Source organism: Mycteria americana, chromosome 4 (genome assembly GCF_035582795.1).
Source record: "Mycteria americana isolate JAX WOST 10 ecotype Jacksonville Zoo and Gardens chromosome 4, USCA_MyAme_1.0, whole genome shotgun sequence".
Classification (NCBI taxonomy): Eukaryota; Metazoa; Chordata; class Aves; order Ciconiiformes; family Ciconiidae; genus Mycteria; species Mycteria americana.
In genome coordinates, this window is record NC_134368.1 from 7,638,777 (window position 1) to 7,646,400 (window position 7,624).

A 7,624-nucleotide genomic window follows, 5' to 3' on the forward strand; every position below is an offset into this window, starting at 1 on the left:
CAAGCCCCAACTGGATAACATCTTGAGCAACCTGGTCTGACCTCAGAGCTGACCCTGCTTTGAAGAGGAGATTGGAGAAGAGACCTCCTGAGGTCCATTCTAACCTAAATTGCCGTATGATCCTAATGTATGTCATTTAAGTTTATCTGCAGAGTAGCTTATCTAAAAAATGGTAGACAACTGATAAAGACAAAGTTAACTGATAAAGAATGGCACAAAAAGAGTGTGGTCTGTGGTGTGTACATACTTCCCATTAAAAACCTCTTGTTTTAGGTCCCTGCTTCAGAGATATGGTAAAGGTTACAGCAGATATGCTAAGTAAACAGGCTGATCAAAACCACAGTGTTGGAATTTAAACCAGCAGGTGATAAGTGCTTATACTTTACTCTGAAGAAATCTACTAATCTGCCTAAACAAAATTCAGGAAAAAATGACAAATTGTATCAGTGATTTTTATTGGGGTTTAAAGATAACTGCTAAAGGAGCTGCATAGGAATTAGTAATGTTCTAGAATAAAAAAGGCAAAATTTACCTAAATTCAAAAGAAAGCTTGCTAAACAAATTTACAGACTTCCTCCTTTTGCTTGGTGTTTCAGATTGATTCAGTTTCCATTTTAACATGGACATTTCCAGGAAGGGCTGGGGCAAGGGAGAAAGAAAGAGAAGAAAGAAGCCAGAAAAGTCTTCCTTTTGGCTCAGGCTGATGTGATCGTATTTAATATTCCTGGGAGTGGCAGTCCACAGTCTTGTGGCCAAGGCACACCTCCTGGTCAGCTGAGCCATGGAGAAAGCTTGTGACAACCTCTCAAAGCTGCTTGTCACAGCGGGCTGGATGCTTTTCTCCTCTCAGATTGCTTCACTCCACATCCTCTTCTCTCTTAGACCTCTTAGAAAAACTTGTAGACATCTACAATCTCGTAAAATGATTTAAGGTTATACTTGCTCTCTATTACTAATGCTTTGTGGCATTAGGTAATTGCTTAATTGAGCATTTAGGAAAGCATTAATATATTTTTCTCTGCAAATGCATTATTAATATATACATTACAATCTCTGCTGTTAAGGCTTTGTACAATTATTAATAGATTTAAAACAATATGAACTGCATGAAAATATTTTCTTCTAGGAAAAAGAAACTCAAAAGGACACAAATGGTATCTGGTCTATCATCATTATAAATTACACATTTGTATTGATAATTCTTTACTCCTAATAGTCCTAAGCATGTCTACACTAGTTAAAATGAATATTTCTGTCCTGTTTCCCCTTAATTCACAAAGCCAACTTAGATGTTTGAAGAATAACAAACTGCTTTGCATCCACCATTTTGACCACTGACTTCTCCTCAATACAATGTATTATTTTCATCTAGAGCAGCACACTACGTATAACATTACTCCTTCCATCTAGGTCGTATTTAGGATTGTACTGACAACCTGCATTCCCCTGGAAGTGAGAAAGGCAGTACACCTACAAGCATTAATTTGTTTTTAATACATCTGGGAAGAACACATTAAAGACTTTTAATGAGATATTTTTTCAAAATAGCAGGCAGTGCCAAAAATGCATGTGGGCTTAAACATAATACTAAGGTACACAAAATGGTGAAGGAATTAAGGCAAAGACAAAAAGGAGGTGCAGAAACCCTACACAATTACTTAATGATCTGAAGTAGTTTGGGGAGATTATAACAGCTGGATGATCTGGGGTTGGGAGGTAATATTATCAGGCTCACTATGTTAAAATAATCATAAGTACATAAAAACCGATACTAGGTCAGATGAAAGCTCCATCTAGCCCAGCAGTTTCTGACAGCGGCTGATAGCATGTGAGTAGGAAGAGAGCAAGAACAGGGCAAACATGTTCTGTATTTCCCCAAAATACCTTCCCAGTTCCAGCAACTTGCAAATCAGGAGCTTGCTGGGCTAGATCAACAGTCTTTGGTGATTCTTCAGTTGCTTTTTAAGCCCGTGCAAAGTTTTGGTACCCACAATATCCTGAAGCAAAGACTTCTTCTAGCTTAACTATAGACTGTATGAAGCATCACCTCCTTTTGTTTGTTCTGAGCCTTCCAAGTTCTACTTTCATTTGATGTACCTCAGTTCTCTGATAAAGTCTGGTAAGTTAGTGAACAATCTTGATTCCTGTTCCTTATTGGGATCACTGAAGATTTTATATAGACTGTGATATTATCTCCCCTCCCCTGCAGACTGAAGAGACCCAACTGAGTTAGCCATGCCCCATCTGGAAGCCCTCCTACTATTTCTGATAATTCTATTGAATTTTTTTAATCTTTCCCAGTTCTACCATATTATATTTCTCAGATGGGGATACTAGAACTGCACAGGGAATTCAAGACGCAGGTGCAACAGGGATTTATACAATAGCATAATTATTCTTTCTCTTTTGGTCTCTATTTCTGTCCTAATAAATTTTAACAATAATCCTAACAGTTCTCAGTTTCCATTTTGATCACTGCTGAGCCCTGAGCTGATGTTTTCACAGAACCACCTCTCATAACCCCAAGGCCTTCGTCCTCAGTGGTAAAAGTCAACTCAAAGTTCTGCAGTATATATGTAAAGTTAGGATTTTTTTTTTCTCGTATGTTATCCTTTCATATTTATCTGATTTTAATTTCACCTGCCATTTTGTCACTGAGTCTATTAGTAACAGTCATCCACAGTTTTTCTCAGTTAGCCCTACCCTGAATAGCTTAGTATCATCAGCACATTTTGTAAATCACTATTCACCTCCATTTCTATCAGTTATTTGTCCATGTTTCATATCCACTAGCAACCTATTATTTTACTTCCTTTGGGGAGGAATCTTACTGAGTGCTTTTGGAAATCATCATAGATGATTAATTGAATCTTCGCTGGTCCATGAGCTTGTTGACTTCTTCAAAGAAAGCTGATACATTTGTGAGACACGAATTTGCTTTACAAAAACCATACTGACTTCCCCTAAATATGTCACCTCCATGTGCCCACTAAATCTTTTCTGTTCTTTAGCATAATTTCTACATATTTGTCTAGTAAGGACGTCAGGCTTCCGGGTCTACAGCTTCCAAAATCTTCTCTCAAATCCTTTCAAAAATCTGCAACTTGAGCAACTTTCCAGACCCCCCTGATGCCGAGGTAGTTTTAAGTGAGAAGTTAGAGACGGCAGTTAGTACCTGAACTACTTCATCTCTGAGCTGCTTGAAAACTTTTGGTTGAACACCATCTGGTCTCAGCAGTTGGCTACTGCTCATTTTATTAACGTGCTCCTTCATCTTTTATACTTACACTTTAATCTGAGACACATTTTCCCAATTACTCCCCTTAAAGAAGCTTCCCAGTATTGGAGCTTACCCAAGCTCATCCATCCCATTCACAAATGCAAAAGTCCATTTAGCTTTTCTTCTATGGCTGTATCTTCTCCAGATGTTTATTCTGTATCTTAAACAATCTATTTGCCTTACAGAGCAGCCAAACTCTGGCAGGCTCCCTGATTTGTTCCAGGAAAGAGTTGCTATTATTTTTTCTATCTTTTGCAAGTTGACCCTTAAACCTCCTTCTGGCTGCTTATCACGATGTTGTATTTAACCCATCAGAGGTTATAGTCCCTTCTTTTCCTAATTTGGATACAACTTCTGCTTGTTGAAGGAAGCCTTCTTCATCTAGTAATACCCCTTACCATGCGTCTTTTTCTGGTGCATTGGTTCTGCCTCCAGAACAACAGCTTTAAACAGTCCCCGTGCCACCTGTGAAGACTTAAGTCTTTTAGATGTTCCTTTTAGGCCCCTTTTAATCAAAGGTGTGTCTTGTTTTATATTGCTTCTCTTTTTTGAAAAGAAAGCAGAATACTACTGATTTTCTTTTTCTTGGTGCTACAAGGGTGTTGAATCCAAGGATGCTACAGTTAGTTCTACAGCATGGTTCTTTGTCAATAATATTATGACACTGTTTAGGTCCACACCAGGGATTGCCTTTCCTCTTCTGGCTTCCCAGCTAGCGGTCACAGACAGTTTCTAAACAGCTAGATACAGCATCACCCCCTCCTGTGACATTTACCCAACCTACATTTGAGTTGTTGAAGTCACTTTACGATTGTGTTTCCTGCCCTGCAGACTCTCTGATCTCCCCGCCTTGTTAGCTAGACTGCTGACGCAGTTCAAGTACTGCATTTTTCCTATTTATTTCTGGGACTTCAGTCCACTGAGACTCCATCTTATTCATTGACAGCGTTAACTGGTAATTGGAAGATCCTCTAAGCTTTCTTTAAAATATAGCATCACTCATCCACTGGCACGCCTCGTCCTGCCTTTGTATTTTACATCTCAACAATATAATACATAAATTTGATTGTTCACTTTTCCTATTAGCTTTCAAAACCTGAGGCTATCTTCCTACTGAGACTAATAATGTTGTGGCTCCTGTCTCAGTTTTAAAGAAGACAGGCAGGTCATGGTTTCACATGCTGTTCATGGCAAGGGGGTATATGCATACTGCATAATTATTCCAGTAACTGGTCCTCTATTAGCATATCTGGGGTGTGTGGCTTTCTACAGTGGCGTCCTATCTCCCTTACTTTGTCCTTAACTGTTTCTAGAATGTATTTCGATTTCTTTGTGCTGGCACTAAGCATCTTTCATTGCCAGTAACAGAAAAAATCATCTTCCAAGTAGGAGAGTGGGATTGGACATGAAGATGACAAATCTCTGTGTGGTTTTGCCTTTGTCCTCCATGCAAATTGGGCACATCCCACCTATACAGATGACTAATGTCATTATATACACTGTTCTAGGTATACAATTTATGTCTAACCACAGGAGAAACTTCACTTTTTTAAATTACTGTGGAAAACAGGCTGTATTTTTAGCAACAAACACCTAGATACAAAAGCACTCCGCTGAGAAAATGCTTCTCCTATAACTACAGTGGGACTGTCTAAGCATTTCTTCCCTAGTACAACAGCAGTGTCACTATTCTGTAATTCATTCATCAATCAGAATAAACATTAAAGCATAACACAGCTTAATAAAACCATTAGAGCTGTGCCACAGAAATAATTACAAAGACTGGTAATAAGAGAGAGCCATTTACTTAAATGGAGCATCCTTTTAAAGTGATGACTTACCTTACCCCACCCATCAAAGTAGGACAGCTGGAACATGGGAAGCAGCAGAGTCCATGATTCAGGCTCTTTCCTAGGAGGCAAAATTGATGATTGAACCTGAAAACATTTTTCTTGTATGGACCTAATTATGCTCAGAGCTGAGATCTCTGAGGTCTCTGATTCAGCAGTGGCTTGCTCCTATTCACCAATAAAAACTGAAAGGCATCCAGGGTGCCAGTTCTCCTACAGAAAAGTAAAGTTTATGGAAATGGCTAGACACAAGCTCACAGTTAAAATAATAATACAGGTAAGAAGGCAATTCTAAGAAAACAACTTAGAAAATAACAGATGCGCACAAATCTAAAACCAGAATAAATAATTTTCTTTTAGCAGCTGGTGCATATGCCAAGGGGATGGTGTTCTCAGGCTTGCTTAAATAAAGATATTGAGGATAAACGTTGCGAGGCTTTCAGAAGCATTCTGGTGCCTAACTCCCACTGATTCAGTGAAGAAGTGCCCAGATGCACTTAAAAACCCCTTTTCATGCCTAAACTGTATGTTTAAGCATCTAAATATCTCCAAGAATCACTAAGTCCATAATCACAAATTTCAGAGATCATGGGAACTATTCTCGTATAGTGTTTGATGAGATGCTGCCTCTCTGCCTATCTACCCTTCCAGCATTGCCCAGTGGTGTGAGCTACATGCATCCCGCCATGTGTACCTCTTGCGTCCAAACCTCCGACCATCGATCCGCTGCCTTGCCTCGCAGAAGAGCGGGTGGTGTTTCAGAGCCCACATCGCGTGGCAAGAGCAGGAGCCGGCAGCAGCATGGTCCACACCTCTGCCAGCTCCCAAATCCAAACATGTTTACTGCCACGATGCATTACTGTCATTGTCAAAGCTGCCGTAGCGACATACTTTCAGCAGCAAATATAGCAGCTGAAAACTTATCTGAATCTATTTCTAGCACTTTTTCACTCTGGTGGAAGTGAACATGTTCTGAAATGTTTTCTGCTGTTTATCTTTTTTTTTTTTCCCCATAGATGCCATTTTTTTCTCTTACAATGATGTTTTTTCTCAGATTTATTAAGGTTTTATTTCTGATCCACTGAGATCACTCCTGCATTTTTTTTAAGAAATGAATATAATGCATCTTTGTTGCAGCTGCTCTTCTTCAAGGCTGCTTGCAAAGCCTGGTTGTTTCCCAGCTAAAGCCTGATGAGATGGGCCCTGTGACAAACTTGTGCGTGCCTGGCTGTATACTCAGGGTCTTTATTTGCATCTTCTGGCTTCATCCGAAAGTCCAAACCAATGAATGGTTGCTTGCAAGTATGGAGGACTAGAGTTAAGAGCTAATCCTAAATAAATCTTCTATCCTTGGTTATGCCAACAGCTGAAAAAATGGAGAAGGAAATACTTTGTTTCTGACATTTATATATTTTCTCTTGAATTGTACAAAAAGTGATTAAGGGTCTGCCCTGACTATAAATCAAACCACCAAACAGTCAACAGAACACAAAAGCAATATATCATCCATTGTAGAGACTGAAAGCCATTGTTTAGCAAGAACCGTGAAGAAAAGACCAATATACGGATAAAAAACACACCTGCATTTATATTGTTTAAAATTCAAAAGCATCTAAACCATCCTGCTTCAGGACATGAGCTCATCCATCCCTTGCAGTAAGGGAACATATATACCCGCCTGAAAATCGTGGTTGTTTCAGATCTCCTTGTGTAGTAGTTCTTCTCATAGGAAAGCGATGCGGACCTCTACCACATCATTCCTTTTTAATTGTGAATGACACCGCAGGGCCAGTTTTATCCCACCTTGTCTAAAAGCAAGCGTATCCCCCTCGGCTCTCCTGACGTAGCCACCATAGTGTGTTATGCACTGTAATATCAGCACTCATATATTAGCAGCTGCTGATGTCTGGAATTGCTGTTTCTGTTTTGCAGCAATCATCTAGGTTAGGGAGCAATTTTTGGATACCATAGCAATAAGCCAGCTATTTTTAAAAAAATTAAAAAATTCCTAGCTAGCACAAGCTGTAATGACTTAATCTGTTTTCCTGCTTAATCAGCTCTCTCCCGCAGCCGGTGCCCAGGCTTTCTAGCTCTGCTCCAGTGGTTTTTCAGCTCTTTTTTTTGGTGGTTCAACATGTGACTTCTACGCCCATGGTCAGGCAGGTCTACAAGGTCGTTTCTCCTCTCTTGCAAGTCAAGCAGCCATTTACACGACTCCACCACTACATCAGACATTTTTTAATGCTTATTGTGGTAGCGTTGGGCAAGTTGTGTCAGAAAAACGAGTTTCCTAAGACAGCTGCAGAGAGGCCTGAAAACCCTCATGCACCCAAGCATAAGGTTCAGTCCTGGGAGTATAAGGCACAATAAAAGCAGCTAAAATGCTGTGGTTTTGGGACCGATCTCGTTTTTCCACAGGGAGAGGGTGAAGACGCTGCGCAGGCAGTGAGGAAACAAGGTGGTGACGCAGAAGATGGCCGGGCTGAAGGGACGG